Source organism: Cupressus sempervirens, chromosome 5 (assembly GCF_028749045.1).
Source record: "Cupressus sempervirens isolate cs-2001-9-10 chromosome 5, ASM2874904v1, whole genome shotgun sequence".
NCBI classification, from domain to species: Eukaryota; Viridiplantae; Streptophyta; class Pinopsida; order Cupressales; family Cupressaceae; genus Cupressus; species Cupressus sempervirens.
Genome location: NC_143122.1, coordinates 748,200,377 through 748,224,578, shown reverse-complemented (window position 1 = coordinate 748,224,578; position 24,202 = coordinate 748,200,377). Strand labels below are relative to the sequence as shown.

The following is a 24,202-nucleotide window of genomic DNA, read 5'->3' as shown; positions in this document are numbered from 1 at the left end:
GTTCAATATCGTCAGCAAGCTCCCTAAGACACTAAGGTAAGAATTGTGGGCTCCACTAAGACTAAAACTATAGAGGAAGATCCATCACAGAAGGAGAAAACTCTAGAAAGGAGCGATAAGGGAAAAGGGGTGGTGAAACAAACTCCTTCATCCTCAAGAGATAGGCCTTTGGTGGAACAAGTCCCAAGGTGGTTACGCAAGGAAATTATAAGAAGTAAAAGGCCATAATTCAATACCAATGAAGAGGATTTGATTGAGTTGATTGAGGTTTTAAGAAAACTTGAATCCTCTTCAAGAGAACCAAGAGCATTAGCATTCATCAATAGTGACCGAAATCAAGTTTTATTCATGCAAGTAGCTATCCCTCCTCCTGATTTAAAAATAGAAGATTTGGGTCCCCAAGATTATCATATCAGAGAGCTTATGCTTGGGAGGCCACACTAGATATAGCCAAGCTGATGGTCACGATGGGGATGAAGGAGATGTTTAGAAGTTTGGAGCAAGAGGGGGTAGAACTAATGGCACTTCATAGGTGAAATGAAATCCTAAAAGGGTATTTAGTCAAAGTTGTTGGTCCCTTGGATTCTAAACACCCCGAGGATACTCTAACTACAACACTTGAAGGGAGAGATAAGGGAGGAGTGCATTTGGATCCATTTTTGAATGCATGTCAACAAAGGTGGGAAAATTCTAAGGAAAAGGGTGTGATCATCATCCAAAGAAACCTAAAGCTATTACATGCTATGCAAGAAAATGTAGATAAAATGGTAGCAATTTTGAAGCAAGATTTGAGTATCATGGATGAAGTACATGCATGGGGTAAGGATTTATAGGTACTATAGGCCATAAAGGGATAGAGGTATAGGTTTCTTATAGATGTATATACAATAGAGGAGTTAGAATTAATTGATGATTGGATTGAAAAGATAGCATATAGTAATAAAGTAATGGAAACATTACATGTCAAGATCCACTAGCTCAAGGACCAAGCCCGAGAGTAGATTTTGTAGGCAGAGAAACATTATAGGGATGCATGTTTTGACATCTTCAAAGATGATGCATAGGAGAAGTTGATGCTAGTAGAGGTAGTAGTAGAGAAATTCAGAAAGGTTTTTGAAGAAGCTTCTACTAATGATGACATTTGGCAAGTATTTAGAATAGAAGAAGCCTTGTTAGAGCTAGATACCAAACTCAGGGATTTTGTTGAAACTCGAATAGAGGTAGATAACTATAGAAAAAAGGTTAAGGACAAGTATAATGCCTTAGACCTATCAAATGTAGCCAAGGTCACCAAAACTATTGAGAAATTCAAGAGCAATCATTCACACATAGCTCTAGTATGAAGGGGAGCAAAACCTAGAAGCTGGAATTTTACTTTTGACACTTGGTGAGACTTTTGCATTTTTGACCTTCAAGGTGCACTAGTACATTGGTGTTCCAGTGTTATTTTTGGCATAATGTGTTGGAATATTTTTGGAGAGGTGTGTAGATGTGCTAGTGTATTTTTTCTAGAGTTACATTGATAGCTAACTGCCAGTTCCAAGATTAGAGCTTTCCATGGATCGAAAATGCATTTTTGACATTAGTTTAACTCTGACTGATGCTTAGTGAAGGATTACCTTCTATTTTTGACACTTCCAAAAAATGTTACTTCAACTAAATTCTCTCTTCTTCTTATCTTCTCTCAATTTCTTTGTTTTATGACATGTAAAGGCTCATGCATCCAATTAATGAATATAAAAATGGATGGAGTCCTACTAAGCACTAGTTAGATTGGTAGTTTGTACATAATTAGATTGTTTTACTAAATTAAAAGCATATTATTGTATGAAGATATCTCTCACTTTCAACACAAATTGAGGAGATAATTTCTTATAAATACATGATTGTAATATGTAATCGAGGCCACCATTATTTTGCAACAATATTATGCTTTTGGTGGTTGCATTTAGACTGTAGTCACTCTTGCCTAAATGTATCATTGTTCTATGAATTTATCTTCATGGAATTGTGATTGAACCAAAATTTTATTGCATTATTTCTAGTTGTGTGATCTTTTAGTTTTGGTGTTTGCTACAGTTTAATGAATTCTACTGATATATCTAGCTCAAGAAGAAATCACCAAATTGTGCCTGCATAACTCTTTGTCTCACATGAGTGCACTTTCCATGGCCTTGAAACTTGATGGAGAGTGAAACATCATATGATTATTAAATTTCCCATCAACAACTGCATTAGTGGAATCAAGAAAGTATTGCTCTTGTTTTCATTGGTTACCTACTAATTTATTTTAACACTTAACTCACACACGTGTTGTTTTCGTAGCTTACATCCATTAGGATTTTACTTTCATGTTATTTGCTTCAAAAAATTTGTTATTTGTTTTACTAACCCCTTGATTAGTTCAAGAATTTGCATTAGTTGCATTGTCAGATTGCATTCATTGGAAAATATAAAAAATACAAAAACATAGTTTTTTTCCATGTTTTATTTTGAAGTAGTGAATAGATTCTATATCTCATCCGAAATCAAATGAACCAACAAAGGCCTCCTTGTGAATGAACATATTTATCTTCAACTGAGTAGATCCTAGTAGGTCACAATATCACTTGGAACCTTGGAGTTGATTCACAAGATTGAATTTTCAAGAGAGGAGTTTGAAAGAATTCCTTCCATTTAGCATCGTGTATAACAATAGCTCAATAGAACTAGTGCTAGAAGGAAGGCCACCATTATGATTTTTGGAATAGAAAGGATGTTTGCCAAAGTTTTAAAATTTTGCACTTCTTACAAGTTTAAAATTGTTTTTGAGTTTTTGTGAAAATTTTGGTGTGCTAGTACATTGGTGCACTGCTGCATTGGTGCGTTGTTGCACTGAATTCTATGGTGTGGCTCATTTTGTGAGAAAGTGTGCTTCAGCAATGGTGTACTTTTTCCAAAATTTATGCAAACTAGAGGAGCTTGATCCAAAATCCCCATTTCAATGAGCTTTGAGATATTCCCCAAGTGCACACAAGTTTCTTGAGCTTAACCAATTCCACAAGCCTCGCAATGATAAAGGGATACCTCAAATTCAACCACTTCCCTTTAAAATTTCATCCTCTTCTTCAACTCCACCTCCACAACAACCACCCTTAGGTCCACCAAATCTTCCAATGGAATTTTTCACAAACACTGTAGACTCACCAATTAACTTGAGAGGTGCACTCCATGACCTCCCTAAGAATCCTAACAAGTTTTGCCCAAGGTTCATTTATGGAGAAATACGAATTGTTGAAGACCACATTAAATTATTCAAAGAAATTTGCAACCAAAAATAGATTGCCAACAAGGATGTGGTCCTTCATTTATTCCCCTACTCTTTGGGGGAAGTTTCCTACAATTGGTATGTCAATTTGCCACTTGGATGCATTGGAGATTGGTATACTTTCAAAAAATTGTTCCTAGAACAATTCAAAACTTTCATCAACCCAAACGTGATACATTAACAATTCATATCAATCAAAAGGGATCCAACTAAGAAAATTTTGTGCTTCAATCATCACTTTCATATGGTGTATTACAAATTGGAAACCCCATATACTATACTAGTTGAAGTGGTTATTCAAATGTACTTAATGCTATGGACCCTCTTACTACTATCTTTCTAAGAAGACTTCTTGTAGCAAATACTGATACACTGGAAAAGGTCTTCACAGAAGAAATAACTTTTACTAAGCAAGTCAATCCTAATAGAGGAGGATTAATGCTTCTAGCTCAAGCTATCACCATGATGCCAACATACCCTATCGAAGTACCCACAATGCCTAGTCAACTATACCTATTTATCTAGTTCCATTACAATAGGAACCTGCTCCACAAAACCCCACTCTAACATATCTAGGGTATGAACCTCCAAAAGACACCTTCTTTGAGCAAAAGGCAATAGTACCCACTGAAGTAGACAATAGCTTTATTTACAAATTTGGTCAGATGAAAAAGACTATGTTACAAATGAATAATGAATTGACTCATCTAAGGTTGTCACAAGAATAGAATAACAACTTCCAAAAAATAATGTTGGTCCTTACAACAACAATTATGGCCAAAATTATAACAGGAACTTCAATGGAAACAACAAGAAAAATATGGGGAACAATAATGGAGGGAAGAACTTCAATCTTCCTAATTGCAATAATGGCTTCCAAAGATAGAACCAATAGTGGAATATCCATATGAATAATGGAAGCATTCCTATAGACAATAATAATAGTAATGTTTAGTACACACTTATCAATCAATATGATGATGGTCAAAATGCATCTAACAATGATGGTTCATGCTATGATGGAAATCAAGAAATGACTCAAAATCCACAAGTAAATAACAATGTTCCTCCTATGCAATTTAATGCTATGTTATTAGAATCCTATGATTCTCCACAAAGTACATAGGTAGAGCAGCAAGTAAATGAAGAATTCTCATTCCAATTTAGCCTAGAACCTCACCTTCAACATGAAGAGATGTTTTCTTTTCACAATGACAATTAGAATACATAAAAATACCCCAACATTATAACCAATTCCTCTTGATCCAAGAGTGAGTAATGATCCGGCACCAATTAAACCACCATTTTGAGGACAACAAAATCAGAACCAAGGAAGTGTACCAACAATATTGAGAAACCCTACTTGGTCTAATGAAAAGTATAGTTCCATAGAAGACTTGAAACAAACAAAGGCCAACATGTCCATGTTGACATGTTGTAAAATTGTCCACAATAATGAGAAGTGCTCTTGAAGACTATGGATCATACAAAGACTTCCCACAATACGAATACTACCTCTCAGAAGAAAGTATCACAACAAGTTAATATTGCAGAGGCATTGCCCACTATGTTTAAAGACAAGGTTGAGGTATCGCCATTTTTCCTTAGCATTATAATATATGGGAAGAATCTACACAATTGTCTTATTGATTCAGATGCTTCAGATGATGTCATGCTATTGTCTGTAGTGCAAAAGTTAGGATTTAGTCCACAACCAAGCAACTAAATAGTGATATAGTTGGACAAAATAGAGGTGAAAGTCATTGGCATACTGAAAGATGTGTGGATATAGTTAACAATTGACCCACAGATTCAAGATTTTGCTAATATACATGTGGTTGATATCCTAGAAACATATGGGTTAATTGTAAGTAGAGAATGCATGAAGTGCCTAAGGGGATGGTTTTCCATGGATTTTTTTCAACTTTGGTTACCATGGAAAGGTTTGAACAATCAAATCAAAATAGATGCAGAGCCAAAGTTAGAAAAGATGATTACAAAATATAATGGTCCTAATGTGGTAGACTTCCTGCAAATAGATTTGGGTTCCTACAAACTAATGGTTTTTTATATGACTTTGACCAAAATATCATATGATCAAGATATGGACTCTAGAATTTTAACCCTAAAATATGAGGTTGTAATGAAATTCATAGACCATATGATGGCTAATTTCCAATGTCTAGGAGAAGAAGTTGAGCCTAATATCCTCCTTCTCCTAGGATTTTGTTGATTACATAAAGTTAGCCATTTAGAGTTTGAATGTTCATCATGTCAAGAAGTAGTTGCTAAGTTGTTAACACAAGAAAGTGAATGATCCACAAAATGAACCCACATAAAACCAAAGTCTTACAAACATGCCTAATGTCGTTAAATAGATTGAAGAAGAAACCAAAGATCTAAATGCATCATACAACGATAATTCCTTAGATGGTAGAGGTTTATCTTCTCCTCCACCCAGAATGATCAAAGTACAAAGAAGAAGACAATGCATAAAAGGCTAGAGATGGACTTTGCTAGTAGGCCATCCTAAACCCAAAGTGGATGAAATCAAAGAATTGATAGATGAAATTCAAGAAAAATAGGAAAAACATACGCTCCCAGTTTCAAAGAATGAAAAATGAGAAATCAGTAAGCCCACCTCGTGAAATATTACAATGGGTACCCAAGAGACAATCCTTCCAAGTTCAAGTAAAGGAAAAACTAAGGACAAAAATGCATAAGGTTATAAAACCCGAAGAAAGTCAAATTTGGACACTTCACTTTGACAGTTCCAAATGAAAATCAAGAGCCAGTGCAGGTATTGAGTTAATCAGTACCAAAGTTAAGTCTCTCTATGTAGCATATCGGTTGAAATTTAGATGTACTAACAATGTTGCAGAATACAAAGCATTTATTTTAGGACTTTCTTTTGCACTGAAGGAAGGAGTTACAACTCTCATAGTTGAAGGAGATTCTTGGTTATTTGACAAGTGAAATTATCATATTCTTGTAATGATAAGAGGTTGCTTTATTATAGGAAAAGGGTATGGGATCTACTAGATGATTTTGGAGCTTTGAACATAAAGTCTATTCCAAGAAGGAAAAATGTAGTAGCAGATGCCCTCATTATTTTAGCGAGTGAATTACAACCAGTGGAAAGAACAAAATTAAAACATTTTTTTGTCAAATTGATTGTTGTTCCATCTATTCCTAACAATATCACAAACTTCCAAGCCTTTTAGGATGATCAACATATTCTTGAATTTATTATCTACAGCAGCCACTTTAAGGGACAAGAAATAGATTACCCTCCAGATGACATGCCTAAGGATATTACAACTCAAGATGAAGATGGAATCTTGAGATTGAAAACTAATACTGTTCAAAAGGGGATGATTGAGTTAGAGCACATTTTTTATCATGATGAATCAGCATTCAATAAAAGGACCACTGAAGAGAAAGGGACCAAGGAATGTGATTCAAACAATTTAGGAATGGAAAATGATCCCGATATGGTAAGGATTGGGAAAGCATGTAGTCTATAAGAAAGGGAAGACATGCTCAAATTTCTTACAAAATAGGATGTTATTGCCTAGAGCTATGAAGATCTGAAGACATATGACCCTCAAATTATTATACATTATATTCTACTCAAACTTGATGCCAAATGTTTCCAACAAAGGAAAAGACTTATCAATCCTATCCTAGAACCTCTGATAATTAAGGAAGTCAAGAAGTTACTAGAAATGAAGATTATTTTCCCTGTGCATCACTCTACATGGTTCTCTAATTTAGTTCCCATGTGAAAGAGGATTGGGGAGATTTTTGTAATTTGAACTTGGCATCTCAAAAGGACAACTACTTGTTGCCCTCACTCAACAATGTTCTAAAAATTGTCAATGGTTCAAAAATTATGTCTTTCTTGGATGGATATTTAGGATATAACCAAGTAATAGTAAATGAAGAAGATAGGTTAAAGAAAACCTTTATGACCAAATGGGGAACCTTTGCCTACAAGAGAATTCCATTCGGATTGATTAATGTAGGGACTACATTTCAGCGAGCCATGGATGAAGCTTTCAAAGGATTGATTAATAAATGTATAGTTATCTATATGGATGACTTGACTATCTTTTCAATGGATCAAACTACTCACATTGTCGATCTAAGATAGGTATTCAAAAAGTGTTGCAAGTATGGCATATCTCTTAATCTCAAGAAATGTTCATTTGGGGTCACTAAGGGATAACTCCTAGCTCATGTCATTTCTGAAGCTGGCATGTCCATTGATCCTTATAGAGTTGAAGCCATCTTGAAGTTATTGCCCACAATAGTCAGAAGAAACTCAAGTCTTTCTTTGGAAAGATAAATTTTGTGCTAAAAATTCATAAGTGGTTTTGCAAAGATAGTGCGTCCCCTCAATGATTTACTCAAAAAGGGGGCTAAAATAGAATGGGTTCCTAAGGTAAAGAAATCATCTGAGGATATCAAAGTAGCCATTTCAATGACTCTAGTTTTGGTAAGTCTTGATTACAACCTTCCCTTTAAGATATATTCCTTCGCTTCTTAACATTCATGTGCTGGGATCGTAACCCAGAAGAAGAAGGGAGATGAAAGACCTATTGCTTTTATGAGTTGTCCTCTAAGAAATGTCGAGTTGAATTATTCTAATCTCGATAAATACTCTTTTTCCTTCGTTAAAGTAGTAAAGATGTTCTGCCATTACATACTAAAGATTAAGGTGTATGCTATTGTACTAGATCTAGAAGTAAAGACATTATTGATACAAAAAGAACTTGGTGAAAGATGAGGTAAATGGATGGTGATATTACAAGAATTTGATCTAGAGATCCTACCCATGAGCTTAGTCAAGGGTCAAGGATTATCAAGATTGATAGTTGATAACCAAATTTTTGAAAAAAAGAAATTTAAGTTTGAGAATGAGATAGATATAGAAGATCACAAGAAAATGATAGTATATCAAGTTGACATTGGTCAATGTGTAGTAACGGATGTCTGGTACCAAGATAATGTTCTATAGAACCAATGCCCCAGTTGGATGACTAGTTCACAATGTAGAGGACTTAAAATGAAGTGTGATTCATATATGTTGCATGATAACAAGTTGTACAAAAGCAACTATGAAGGGATCTACCAAAAATTCTTAGGACGTGAGGAAGTGGAAGAAGTCCTAGAACAATTTCATGACAAGTATGGTATAGGACATGGTTTAGAAGAGGCGACTACTCATATGATTTTAAGATCAACTTATTTTTGGCCCATGATATTTAAGGACACTTTTGAACATGTACATTCTTTTCATGTTTGCCAGACTAGTGCCAATAGAGAAAGACACTTGACAATGCTGATACAACTAGTGTACGAGGTACAACCCTTTGCAAAGTGGGGGCTGGATTTTATTGCTCCAGCCAATCCACCATCATCTATGAGACACACTTATATTTTGACATCCATGGATTATTATGCAAGATAGATAGAAGTAGAAACTTTTAGAAATTACACTACTAAGGTGATAACAGACTTCTTGGAGGAACACATTGTTACTGCATTCAGGATGCCATTCACTTTAGTGTGTGATAACAGATCAACTTTTGCATTAGTATTCTTGATGCAATGGGCATTTGAAAATTGGGTTATTATCAAGTTCTCTTCGAATTATTAGCCATAGGGAAATGGGGTAGCTGAATCTACAAACAAAAACTTTATCATAGTAATAAGATGGTTATTGAAGGAGAATCGTAAAGATTGGCATACACAACTCAAATATGCTCTATGGATGGATCATGTAAGGGTCAAGAATGCTTTGGGGACTTCTCCATATTTGCTTATCTATGGACAAGAACTAGTATTCGTACTTAACCTTAGGATTCTAGTGTTAAAATTCATGAGTGGGTATGCTAAAGATGTTGACAAAGTATAGATCAAATTGATGAATCTTTTAGAGATGGACAAGAAATGAATGGTTGTATTGGAGCACATGGCCAAACATCAAGCTATCATGAAGAGATGGTTCAACAAGAGGGCCATGATAAAATCCTTTAGGATTTTTTACCTTGTTCTACTTTGGGATAAGGTGAAAGAAAAGTCAGGCAACCACATTAAGTTTTAATGCTTGTGGATTGGTCCTTACTAAATAGTAGAAATTCTTAGAGAAAATACATTTAGGCTCAGTTCCTTAATGGGTGAATTAGTTCCATTACCAGTCAATGAAGAATTTTTGCAACATTATTTTGAAGCCTAGAAGAAAGAAAGAAAAAGTTAAAAAAGTAAAAAATTAGTTAGAATTTATTTCTACAAGTGTATTTATTTTATGCAAGTGTCTTTTCTCTTAGTTGTGTGTTTGCTTTCAATCCCATGTTTTCTTTCAAAGTTGTGTCAGTCTAGGGGGGTAAGGTGCACTCAAGATTTTATTTAGACATATCTTACTAACTACTCTTTTGGTCCTAATTTTAGGAAGAGGTGTTTCTTTATCAAAGTGTTTGGTTGATTGTGTGCCTTATACCGACTGAGGAATGGATGTTACTTGCTGGTAATAGGGTGACTTTCGGTCTTGAATTTAGGATTCTAGATCATCAAGTTCTCAACACTTTGAAAATTTAAAGGTTGATCATCTCAAGTGTTGTCAAACCAAGGTTGAAAGCAGTACAGGATAATCAAAACTCCTATAGGTTCAAACAAAGAGGTCTTCTCAAAGGATTGCTAAGATCATTGGTTGGCATGAGATTTTCTAAAAAGTTTTAAAAGAAAAATGCAAGGGATGTTCACAAAGGGATGGAATCCATGAAATGGAATTGATGTTCTAGCTACACAGTCTAAGGATAGTTAGGATATAGAAGGAAAAAAAGAAAGAAAAAAGAAGAAGAAAAGAACGGTGTTAAGATTGAAGGATTCTAAAATATCTAAAAGGGGTAATTTGATAAATAGATACAAATGAAAATATTGCTTCATCCAAGATTCAAATGATGAAATCATGAACTGCATGGAGCAATAACCCAAGGGATTACCATGAAATTTAAAAGAAAAGTGACATCCTACTAAAATCTCTCGAATTGATTCTCTCATCTAGTCAAGAAAAGGATTGACAAATGACCCTTGTGGAGATTCTTGATGGATGTGTCAAGAAAGGTAGAAGATTGTTTCTAAGCTATCTGAAGATTTTGATTGATCACATACACTAAGGTTGAAGGTTTTGGATCTTGAATCTTTGACTGTGAAGTCAATAAAAATTTTCTCGGAATGTTCGAGATTTAGTTGGTGTTTGACATATGTCGAGTGAATGTCTATTGATGAACAAATGCATTTGTCATTTCTTACCTTTTTTGGGGCTATTTTTTGTGGTTCCACAATGCACACCACATTCTCTAGCAAAATGAGAACCCCCTACTTTATTTTTTGGATGTTGGACTCCTAAAATTGGGATCCTAGTCATCTTGAATTCTTACATGAACCCCTAGTGCATGTTCGAGTCCTATCAAAAACCCATGAAGGTTAGAAACTCGAGACATTCAAAAAACAAGGTGAGTTTTGGAAATTTTGGCATACTAAGTGCACCTCATAAGGTGCACTAGTACTCCTAAGTGTGGAAAAAAATGTTTTTATGCAATTGTGCAGTTGTGCAGTTGGTGCACCTATGTAGACGCACTAGAGATGTTGAAGTATATATAAGGCAGGGGGGAGTTTTCCTTTACCCCTCACCTTTCTTGTTCTTTTTATTTTCATAATCTCATTCTCCCAGCTCCACAACCCCTATATTTTCCAAGTTTTCACTTTCACACCTAACAAGGTCCATTGACCCCACTCACTTCTACTCCAATCTGCAAAGAAAGAACATAAACAAGGGTGTGGTGTGTAGTTACACACCTGATTAGGTGCACTACTATGTGCCTCCTCCTTTATAAAGAATAAAAACTTAAATAGCCAAAATTTAAAGAGGAAACCTCAAAGAAAAAGAGGGTGCACTTTGGCACAACTTGTATCGTGTGCTACTCTACACCCCTTATATGCAAAACTTAAATGACACAAGAGGGTGCACACTAGCGTAATTGACTTGGTGTGCCCAATGCACACCCAACCTTATACAGAAAACAAAAACCACAAAAAAGTTTTCTTAGGTGCAAACTAGTGCACCTAATGTGGTGCACTAGAGTGCACCTAAATATTTTAAAATAAATTTCAATATTTTGCATTAGGCACACCTTCTTAGTGTGCTTGGTGCACTTTTTTGCATTTTAAGGTTAAAGAATAGGGTTTTATAGTACTGTTGAGACATCTAACTTTTAAGGTTTTGTATGAGTTAATTTTAGGGGGTAATTAATTTATTTTTCTTTAATCTTAGATTAATGGACATCCTTTATATATAGATATAATGGCATCTTCATCAGGTAAGAAAATGGCTCTAAAACCTATAGTCTTCAATTTTCAAGGAATTCCTCCAATGAAATCCAAGATTCATGATGTTTACTTTGAAATTAGAGATACAAAGTTAGGACACACAGATTTGGGAGAATTCTTGAAGATACATAACAAACCCACTAAGAGATCTGCTATGGTTTCCACTTTGATTTGTTCAGGTTTAGTAAATGTAGCTTTACACCCAATGTTAGAACAATCTTTAGAGCTCACAATGACACTTGTAAAACACATTGTTCTAGACGAAAGGGTGGTGAAGAGTGGTATAGGAGAGATTTTTCTTGATCTATGATCCAACAACATTGAGAGAGTATTCCATCTCCCAAGGGCATATCAATTTATCAGTTTAACCTATGAGGAAATAGAAAGGTGGTATATAGAGCACTTAAAAGAGGCTTCTAAGATCATCCAATATTCTTATCTTATAGAGAAGACCCCTCTCAAGAATATAACTAGTAAAGTGGATATGACAAGGGGATATATGAAAGAAGATATTGGGTACTCGATCGTACTTCCAAGAAGAGTAGTGGGTCTTCCATTAGCTAGGCTCCTAATTATGTTCATGGTGCACTTTATTGAGACCATCAAGTTGGAAAAGATACCACTTGACTGGGCCACCACCTTGAGTGAAAACTTGTGTGAACATTTGGAGGCAGTTAAGGAAAAAAGGGAGTTCTATATGACATCCTACCTAGTGTATTTATTAGCTGCAAGGACAATAGACTACCCAAGGCTATACAAAAGAGGTAGCATGTTAGATCCCAATGCTTGGCCATATATTGCTTATCCACAATTGGTGAAGAAGAGACTCTTAGGGTAGAGCAAGGAATACAAAATTGTTAATGATGCCTTCATATTTACCATAATCAGATTTATAGAAGGAGATTATGCAAAAGGGTTATTAGATAATGTAGTGGCATAGGTAATAGCACTTGGTGTCTATTATATTCAATTTAGAACATTTACATATCTGAGGATAGCTAGTACCACCATCAATCTGAAGAAGCTCCCAAGATATCCTAGTGACAGACTTGTTCTTTTGGAGATTTCTCAACAAGTTGAGTGTACATATGATAGAGTCAGGAAACAATGTAGACAATGTTGGACATGGCCTCTAATCATGGGACCTTTTTAAGTAAAGAGGAAGTAGTATATTCCTTCTTTTGAGTTTGAATGGGATCAATATACCCTAGAAGAGTACAATTCTCTGAGGCCATGCTTTGATAATATTGGGAGAGTCCAATATCTGCCAAGCAAGGAATTCCAACATGAAGAAGCCATTGAAGACCATTGGATGAATGCGACAAATAACTACGATGTATGTATCAAGGATTATTGTACGATGACTTTGTATTTGGCAGAAAAGGCTCTAAAAGTAAAGATTCCATTATAGATATTGCAACAAGACTCAAGGGAGCTGCTTGACCCTTTGTTCAATGAAGATAAAATTGGGGAATAACCCATTATAAATGTAGTGGTTGATAGGGAAGAGAATGATGATATTAATCATTAGGTGAGGCATGCCATTAAAATGATGCATGATTAGATCAAAAAACCATTTAAACTTGATCCAATACTTGAGAAAGTGGTTTTCCATGCACAAGCTCGCCTAGCCAAAGGTAGAGGGAAGAAGGTCATTATCCCTACCTTTGCAACTCAGTTGCCCATTAGGCCCAAAATGGTATACTAGCTAGACAGACTAGTTGGATACTATCATCCTCAAGAGAGAAAAGGAGAAGGCAAAAGAAAGAGGAGTTCTCCTCAAAGAGCTCAACTAGAAGAGGGTGAAATCCTAGCACATCCACAGCAAAAAGAAGAAAATGTGCAAGGGTTGGAAGATACTAGAGCTTCCCAAGTCTAGGTAGACCCTCAAGTGCCACCAGTTGTGCCTAGCCAAGTAGAAACAAAGGTTTAAATCCAAGAAGTTTCCCCTCCTTGGAAGGCAGAACAAGTATCCCCTTCTACGCCTAAGAAAGGAAAAAATATTAAGACTCCTGTCAAGAAAAGGAAAAGGGTGATCAAGAAGGTAATGCCTTTCTCATCTATCCTAGAATCCATTCTTGAAGAGGAAGAAGAAGAGGATGAGGAGGATGATGTACCTTTGAAAAGAAGAACATGACTAGCTAGAACCATCAATTCCAGAAGAACCTCTATAGATAACTACATCCAAGGATGAAATGTAGCAATGGATTGATGAGTAGGATGTAGAGGACACTGACATATTCAAGATGTTAGATTTTGATTTTATATCCATATGGATGGAATTGGTGGGAGATAAGATCTAGGATACCCCAAAAACTGAGCCCCAATAGAAAAATTGGTCATAGATGCTACTAGAACCATAGGGGAAATAACTCCTTCATCCCCATTTTAGATCACAATTGTTGACAAAAGTTCTACTACTCTACTACCTCCAATTGTTGAATGAGAACAAATTCAAAAGCAGTAGGAGGAAGAACCATAGCAAATATCAACCAATGAAGTCTCCGGGGAAAGGCAAATGGTTCAATATCCTTAGCATGCTCCCCAAGACACTAAGGTAAGAATTGTGGGCTCCACTAAGACTAAAAATATAGAGGAAGGGCCATTATAGAAGGAGAAAACTTTGGAAAAGAGTGATAGGGGAAAAGGAGTGGCAAAAAAAAATCCATCCTATAGGCCTTCGGTGGAATGAGTCCTGAGGTGGTTACACAAGAAAATGATCAAAAGCAAAAGGCCAAAATTCAATGCTAATGAAGAGGATATGATTGAGTTGATTGAGGTTCTAAGGAAACCTGAATCCCCTTCAAGAGAAGCAAGAGCATTGGAATTCATCAATAGTAACTAAAATCAAGATTTATTCGCACAAGTGGCTATTGCTCCTCCTAATTTAGAAATAAAAGATTTGGGTCCCCAATATTATCAAATTAGAGAGGTTATGCTTGGGAGGCCCACATTGGATACATCCAAGCTAGTGGTTAGGATGGGGATGAAGGAGGTTTTTAGAAGTTTGGAGCAAGAGGGGGCAGAACTAATGACACTTCATAGGAAAAATGAAATCCCAAAAGCGTATTTAGCCAAAGTTATCAGTCCCTTGGATCCTGAACACCTTAAGGATACTCTGACTATAGCACCTGAAGGGAGAGAGAAGGGGGTAGTGTGTTTGGATCCACTTTTTAATGCCTATCAAAAATGGTGGGAAAATTTTGAGGAAAAAAGTGTGTTGATCATCGAAGGAAACCTGAAGCTACTACATGCTATGCAATAAAATGTAGATAAAATGGTAGCAATTTTGAGGTAGGATTTCAGTATCATGGATGAAGTACATGCATGAGGTAAGGATTTATAGGTACTATAGACCATAAAGGGGTAGAGGTACAGGTTGCTTATAGATATATATACAAAAGATGAGTTAGAGTTAATTGATGATTGGATTGAAAAGATATCAGATAGTAATAAAGTAATGGAAACATTACATGCAGAGATCCACTGGCTCAAGGACCAAGCCCAAGAATAGATTTTGCAAGAGAGAAACATTATAGGGATGCATGTCTCAACATATTTGAAGATGATGCATGGGAGAATTTGATGCCAATGGAGGTATTTGTAGAGAAATTGAGGAAGGTTTCTAAAGAAGCTTGTATTGATGATGACATTCAACAAGTATTTAGAATAAAAGAAGCCTTGTTAGAGCTAGACACCAAACTCATGGATTTTTTTGAAATCTAAATAGAGGTAGATAACTATAGACAAAAGATCAAGGACAAGTATAATGCCATAAACCTACTAGATGTAGCCAAGGTCACCAAAATTATTGAGAAACTCAAGAGCAAACATCTAGACATAGTTCTGGTATGAAGGGGAACAAAACCTAGAAGCTAGAATTTCAGTTTTGAAACTTGGTGAGATTTTTACATTTTTGTCCTTCAAGGTGCACTGGTGCACTAGTGCACAAGTGTGCTACTGCACTTTTTGGCATAAAGTGTTGGAAGATTTTTGGAGAGTTACGTAGGTGCACTAGTGGGTTTTTTTCCAGAGGTGTACCGATAGTTAAATGCCAGTTCCAAGATTAGAGCTTTCCATGCATCGAAAACACATTTTTGACAATAATTTAACTCTGAGTTATTCCTAGTGAAGGATTAGCTTCTATTTTTGACAATTCTAGACACTGTTACTTTGACAAAAGGCTTTCTTCTTCTTATCTTCTCTGAATTTCTTTGTTTTATGACATGCAAAGGCTCATGCATCCAATTAATAAATATAAAAATGGATGAAGTCCTACTAAGTACTAGTTAGATTGGTAGTTTATACATAATTAGTTTGGTTTATTAAATTAAAAGCATATTATTGCATGAAGATATTTCTCACTCTCAACACAAATTGAGGAGATGATTTTTTATAAATACACAATTGTAATATGTAATTGGGGCCACCATTATTTTGCAATAATATTATGCTTTTGGTGCTCACATCCACAGTATACTGATTCTTGCCTAAATGTGTCATTATTTTGTGAATTTATGTTCATGGAATTTTGATTGAGCCAAATTTCTATTGTGTTACTTTTGGTTGTATGATCTTTTATATCTAGTGTTTGCTATGGTTTAATGAATTTTTTTGATGTATCTAGCTTGAGAAGAATTCACCGAATTGTGCCTACATAACTCTTTTTCTCATATCAATGCACTTTTCATAGCCTTGTGATTTGATGAAGAGTGAAACATCATACAGTTATTAAGTTTCCCATTGATTATTGCATTAGTGGAATCAAGGAAGTCTTGCTCCTATTTTCATTGGTTACCTACCAATTTTTTTTAAAGCTTAACTCCTAGATGTGTTGTTTTCATAGCTTATGTCCATTAGGATTTTACTTTCACATTATTTGCTTCAAATTTTTTGTTATTTGGTTTACTAATCCCTTGATTAGTTTAGGAATTCATATTAATTGCATTGTTAGATTGCATTCATTGGAAAATATAAAAAATACAAAAACATAGTTCTTTTTGCATGTTTTATTTTGAAGTAGCGAACATATTCTACATCTCATTCAAAATCAAATGAACCAGCAAAGGCCTTCTCATGAGAAAACACATTTATCTTCAACTGAGTAGATTCCAATAGGTCACAAGATCACCCTAAACCACAAAGTTGATTCACAAGATTGACTTTTCAAGAGAGGAGTTTGAAAGAATTCCTACCATTTAGCATTGTGCATAGTGATAGATCAATAAATATCTATAAATCCAACATATTACACACTTGTATCAAACAAGAAATAAGTGAAATGAATTCGATTTACACATATTCTAAGCCCTACCTAGTATAGTGTTTAAACCAATTCCAAACAATGATTCATAATGGTTCACATAAGTATTTAAGTAAAGATCTTAATTTTGTATGTAGGCATTAGTCTAATTTTAGGAAGTAGAAAAGAAATCAATAAATTTGGTAATTTACTAAATTTCACTATCCTTTTAACATCAAAGAACATATAGATTCCAATACAGCTTTCAGATTTTACACTAGTCAATTTTGTAGTGTTGTAAAATCATATTAGTTCAACTTGTAAAAAGAGTTATATGTCAGATCAAATTTAGTTTATGGATTTACATCTCAAACCAAGCCTTTTTCATGGTGAGGCATAGGTGAAGAAATTCTCGATAAGTTCATTCCTAAGTTAGTTAATGGGGGTACATCTTCAATTGTGAAAAACATGGTTGTGAGTGTCCCATTAGCCTCATTGGGTTTTATCATAGTTTCTCAAATTGATAATATTAAAACTTACTTATTCATATGTAGTTGGCTTATTCTATCCACAAATTTGATATGTTTAAGAGGGCTTCTATTAAAAATTTCCATTGTTTGGTTGAAAGGCTTCTCACTAAACAAATATGGTTTCACACACATCTATTTTCCATTTTTCTATAGCTTCTAAAGGATTTTCAAAGTTCCCAATCACTATTCTATCAATAATCTCTCCATAATATCCTTTAACTTGACTAATTCTTTTGACATTTGAAAAGATAGTAGAGGATTTTTGTGTATTGAGGACAAAATTTGCATTTTGTAAAACAAAATTAGAAACACAACTCCTCCCAAGTTACGAAAGCCTTTTATCACCATGCGAGAAATTTTTTCTTGTTTCAGTATAATGGTATAGTCCTACATAATTCCTAGAATGGAGATCACAATTGGGTTGCCATGTTTCAATTATGGAAGCAAGTTAAAACTGGTATGATTTTACCAGATCGAGAAGTTTCTTAACAACCACGATGAATAAAAATAACAAATTTTTTTGGTAGGGAAGCTAGTTCACCAATTTAAGATGTTGTTCCATTGAAAAGATGTTCAACCCATGAATGCATCTCAAAAAATGGTGTGAAGAACAACAAATTACTTATTAACAAGAAAGAAAAGGAACCTAGTGTAATTGTGGATAGAGTGATGACAACAAAGATCATGTGTAGTCGACTAAAAACTTGGTGAAGATTTACTTTATGCAAAGTGATAGTTTCAAATAGGGCCAATTACCATAGATATATTGGTTTCTATTCAACACGATGAAGAAGAAATCATGTCAATAGATCATAATGTTTGTGACCAAATATAAATTGTAGGATGATTCATTTCAGAGCACCAAGGAGTATTTTCACTACATCTTTTTTTCTCTACTATCCACCTCTTTTGTTAAATGGGTGCAGCTTGTGATAGGATTTATAGTCTTCTCCCTACTACTTCCTTTTAGTCCCTAAGGGATTGCATGAAAAAATGTTTATAACATATTTTCCTCATACCCCTCATGGTCTCAAAATTCATGAAGAATATATAAATGAGCAGTGGTCTACCATTTAGATTTTTGTAGTGACCAACATCCAAATTAGAATCTTTAACAATGCATTTAGATATTTATTTATTTTTAATTTTCAACTAACCAACATTAATTGGGCTTTCTAAGAGAGCTATATGGCCACACAAATATCCATTTATTTCAATATGGGCACTACTACATTTGGGGTTCCATCCCAATTGCTATGGATAAAACTATTGTAACTTGGAAGTAGGATGGGGCAAGAGTTCATGTTGATGTTGTCACAAGTGTGATAGTAGATCATCGTAATTATGATATCTTAATCTTGCAGTCTTCCATCAAAATTGAGATGTCCATGTGACAGCTATGTTGTGGAAGTGATGTCAAACCGTAAAAACTAGCCATCATAATTATGATGGTTTTACAACACCTATGTTGTGGGAGTGACAAGTATCCCTTAGAACATATTGTTGCAAATGTGATGGATAGCCTAATTATTAAAAAAAAATTGTTTCTTGGAAAACCTAATTTTGCATTTTCTTGTTTAATGTTCACTTCCGTGATTGGAATGGTGTTACCTGTATCCAACAAGCAATAGGGTACAATTTATTGAGTTAGAAGATATGCAATTAGAGGATTCCATTTCCCCTTCGATTGGTAATATCTCATTCCTCACACAATGTGATCTTTGGACAACAACAATTTTTTAGGTTTGATTGCATTGGAAATTTGGAGACTTCAAAGCTTCAACAAGGTTTGTTTAATGTTTAAACCAATCTATTACAAGGCTCCATTCGAATGAATTTAACTTCTTGCAAAAACAAAAAATGTTACAGGGCTATTTCTTGTGAGCTAGTTCTCCACCTAGCTTAGGAAAGTTCATATACTAAATAAGAAGACCACTATGAGCATTCAAATTAAGTTTGTTTTATTTTTGAGAAATAAATAAATAAATTATGAACAATACCCACAAATGACCAAAAGTAGAACAATGGTACTAGAAGCTCGATGGTATTTCACCAAAAAAAAGTTCTATGAAGATATTTCTCAAAAAAAAAACACATAAGACAAAATAAATTACTTCGCCAGTAAAAACTAGCAATACAAATAGCAATGAATTATGAACAAGAGCACCAAAATCATGCAGTAGTGAAGACTTAGAGGCACTTATCAAATACCCTTGCCTCTCTAATGTAATCTAGGTTGAATTTCTTTCAAAAGAATGATGGCATTCAATACATGCATAAACTAACTAGTCCAATGAGGTTATGTCCCAAGTTTGAACTATTTTTGTATAGAGTTGGTATATTTCCACAATCCATGATATAGATCATAGGAGAAAAATGGTTCAAGTTACATAAACAACCAACTAAAAAGTGTGAGAAAGGATTGGGGGGAGAGAGGGAGAGTAATCTCTATAGATGGAGACATATTTTTAGTTGGTCTAGTGGACTTTCTATAACTAGAATCACAATTACATGAGTTTGTTTTCCATCTCTTGTTCATCAGAAATGTAGAACATATTGTCAGGTAAGCCATCACTATAAGGTGAATGAACTATTTGCACACCGAGGCCTTTGTGCCAAGTTCAAGGATAGATTTTGAAACATTACTATTATGTATTATTAAATCTTTACTATTATTTATTACTAATTATGATTTAAAATTAATCTTGCCTTTGAGCCATAGACTTTGATCCATTCAACCATACATGGCAACTTTTTCAAGTAATTGAAAGCTCTGAAGCAAAGAAAGACAAAGAAAGCCTTTTAGCATATTTTTTGTTTATTTACTCACAATTTACCAACTAATTTCAAGTCTTTGTATTTTATTGTTGTGTGTAGGGATCATGATGCAACAAAAAGAGAAACCAAATAGATGTACATATATCAAGGCATTATGTATGCATCTTAATACTCTTAGTATATACACATCCATTTCCAATTCTTATTTATTAAATCAAGTTTAGGCACTTTAAAAGTTCCCAAAAGATGTCCAAACCCTAAATATAATGTATATTTATTATCTTATTGGATTGGAAATATTTCAAAAATCTTGGCACTTTACCTAAGTTCAAGATATGCCACACATTTTTATTCTCCAAATAGTTAAAATCATTTTTGACAAAGGTAATAATGTGTGCACCATGTACACCAATTTTCCTCAAGTAACTATGATATGCATTCAAAGACTACCTCATGCATAACAAGAAACTAATTCCATTGAACACAAAATATTTAAAATGCACAACACCAAAAATGCTTGGATGCAAATTGACCACATAGGCTATAATATATGAAAGAATAATGCTACAAGATTTTTAAGAGGAGAGACGTACTTGCTCAAAATGGGCATTTAGATCAGATCTATTTGTTGAACATCTTGGAGACCACATGATTCCATCCAACAAGCCACTGATTTTATTTTTCTTGTCTCCTAATATGGCCAAGTGTCTCCACCTTCTTTCTCCATACATCATCTCGTACATCTTGTATGCATCATAAACTAAGAAATGACTAAATCCTACACAAACACAAACTATATATAGTACAAATAGTATGGTGCATCAACAAAAAATTAAATGAATTCAAAAAAACAATTTTATAGAATTATTAATATATTTGATGATCTCATATTTGACTGGCCTACCATATTAAAATATTGGGCATTCTAAACAAATTTTGTACACTTTGCATCTTCAATTACTTAATTAATTTTAACATTCATGAAATCATAATATACATAATTAAAGTATAATGGAACATTAAGTAACAAGTGATGGAATGCATCAAAGTTCCTTCCAATAGATAGAAATAAAGAAAAATAGAGATATATGGATGAAAATGTCAAAAGATAGAGACCTAGTGAACATGCAACTTTTGAAAATAGATAAAGAAGTTGTAATGCTTTAAAATTTCTCTATTGTAGATAAATTAGTATTGTAAGTCTAAAATGTGATTTGACCAAGGATATTTGGGAGATCTAAACAAGTATAAGACACTATAAACTAGAACTGTATGACATCTAAGAGTCTCATGTTCACTACAAATTGGAAGGTGGTCTCTATCTAAATATATGTTAGCAATCAATTCCCAACTATTCAAAAATAGTGGAAGAAGATAAGAGAACTTTTGGTCTTGTGAAGCCTGCTACCAATTGTTAGTGTAGTTTTTTATTTTTCCTATTTTGATAGGTTTTTACTACACTTTTAATAATCTCGCTTAGGTTAATAAAGCTTGTCTTATTAGGTGAATGGTTGTGAGGTGTCACCTTCCTACATGTGAGCATCCATTAGCTATCTTGGGAAGATACTTTGCTATCTTTAGTCCAATAGATGGTTGCTTCTCATTGGTTGGTGTTGCCACCTCCTCCCTCTTCCTAGCCTATATAAGCATGCTACCTAGCTTGTATTTGCATCTCTTGTTTTTGCATCCTCTTAATGCTATTTTGCTTCTAGCATTTGCATTACTCACTTGGAGACTAACTCTATGATGCTATTTTGATTTTATATCATTTGCATTCATAGTTTAGATATTTACTCTTTGCACTAGTTTTTTAGGTTATTAATCTTATCAGATTCTAACATGGTATCAGAGCTTTTCTATGTGCAAGAGTAGATCTTAGTTTCCTTATTTGAGAGATTCGGGGGGGGCTAATAAATTTTTTTGTAGTTTTTTGAAAAATGAAGTATGCTCTTCTCTTGCATCTTTGGATGATCCTGAGAATCAGAAAAGTTTTGACAAAAACAATTTTTCTCTAGGGTTTCAATCTCAAATCTGACAACCAACTTGCATATTTGGAGTTTTCAATCAGTATTGCAGGTTCCAGCATGCCGTTGATGGACTTAGGAATCTGATCTAGCATTTGCATATCATATTTTGGTTGCTGAGGTCGTTTCTTGATTTTTGGAGCCATTTTTTACTGTTAAAGGCGTTTGATTTACACTACAACATCATCTTTTATACATCAGCAAGAAAAACGCTTTCTGGGTTTTGTTCACAGCCCCAAAAAACTATCTGGGTATCTTTTAGATTTTGCATGAAAGCTTTATATTTTGTAGAATTGAGCATGCAAAGCTACAGCCATACCCCTCTCCATTGGCAGTCGCAGATTTGAACGCAGTTTTCAAATGTCTCATTTTTGCTCATACGGACTTCGATTTTGATGATTCTTATTATGAACTTGGCTATTTTTTTGTGCTCTATCCACTAGTGGAGTTATTTTTTGATTTTCATGCATGAATTCTTCAGAAATTGCAGATTCTTAGCCGTGACTGTGCACAGTTCTCATTTTGGAAACTTCGGAGGATCATAACTTTCTCATACGACCTCGTCTCGAGGCAATTCTTATTTTGAAAGTGCATGATTTTTTGAGTAGATCATAATGGTGCTATTTGTTTCCTTGATTATTGTGCCCAAGTTTCAGTTTTAGCATATGCTCTTCATGAGGGTTTGTAATGCATTGAAATCAAGACCAGTAAGTATTTATTTCTAGTGGTAGTTGTAAACGCACTAAAATAAAGTGCCAAATCATATGTTTTTAGGGGGGGTTCTTTGATTGAGTAAAAAAACAGGGAGGGCATTGTTGTGGCTAGGTTCTCTTCTTTCTAGCATTTCTTCTCTACATTTTTTCATCATGGATCAAACAAATATGCCCATCCTAACTCCATACAATTACTTTGAGTGGAAATCACGCATGACAATTCACTTAAGAAAAGCTGGATTAAATAGGATAACTATGGGACTTGAAATTGAACCTGCCAAAGATGAAGATAAGCCTAAGTGGTTTAACAAATGTGATGAGGCATTTGGAACATTGTGTTTGTCTATTTCTCCTGACTTGCTATTTCACATTGAGTCTTTGGATACACCAAATGAAGTATGGACAATGCTAGAAACACTATTTGGCACACAAGATTCAATGAGGGGTCATATGTTGGAAAATGAATTAATTAGTTTGAGTCCAGGCAATTTCAACACAATCCAAGATTTCTTTACCAAATTGAAATCACTAAGGCTGCAGTTAAAAAAATGTGGAATTGAAAAGAAAGATGAACAACTGATTCTCAGTATTCTCTCTAAGCTAAGTTCAGAATATTTTGTATTTGTCTCTACCTTCTACGCTACTAAGGGTGCACTTGGTACTCAATTCACCATGCCATCTCTAGATGATTTTGCTGTCAATCTCACTCAAGAATAGGACAAGCTAATCTAGATGGGCATTCTTAAGTCCTCTAAATCACATGCCTTGGCTACCAACCAAGGCACAAAAGAACAACAAGGACAAAGTAGTAACAACAATAGTAAGGACAAGAAACAAAAGAATAGCAAGGAGAAGAAGGATAAGATGCTAGTTTCTTCAAAAGAAACTATTGATACACCATCTTCTAAGGGCGATAAACCTAAGAAAGAAAAGGTCAAATGTGCTTATTGTAAAAGACCTGGTCATGATGAACATAAATGTTTGCAGAAACAACTTGATCACTTGACATACATTCTTGAGAAGAATAATATCAATGTTCCTGAGTCTATCAAACAAAGTTCTAATGAAGGGTCTAATAAGGAAAAAGAAAATAGCAAGGGGAAAGGAAAGGGCAAGGCCATTTTTGTAGTTGCTTCCTCACCATCCACTTGGGTTCTTGATTTAGGTGCTTCACACCAAATGGCTTCATCTAAGGAAGAACTTCCATCCTTGGA

The 24,202-nt window shown here is 34.6% G+C and overlaps 1 pseudogene; it reads left to right on the top strand.

Annotated features, from left to right (window-relative positions):
- The window catches only part of LOC149558084 (disease resistance protein Roq1-like), a 203,141-nt pseudogene that overhangs the window by 122,630 nt on the left and 56,309 nt on the right, over positions 1-24,202 (top strand).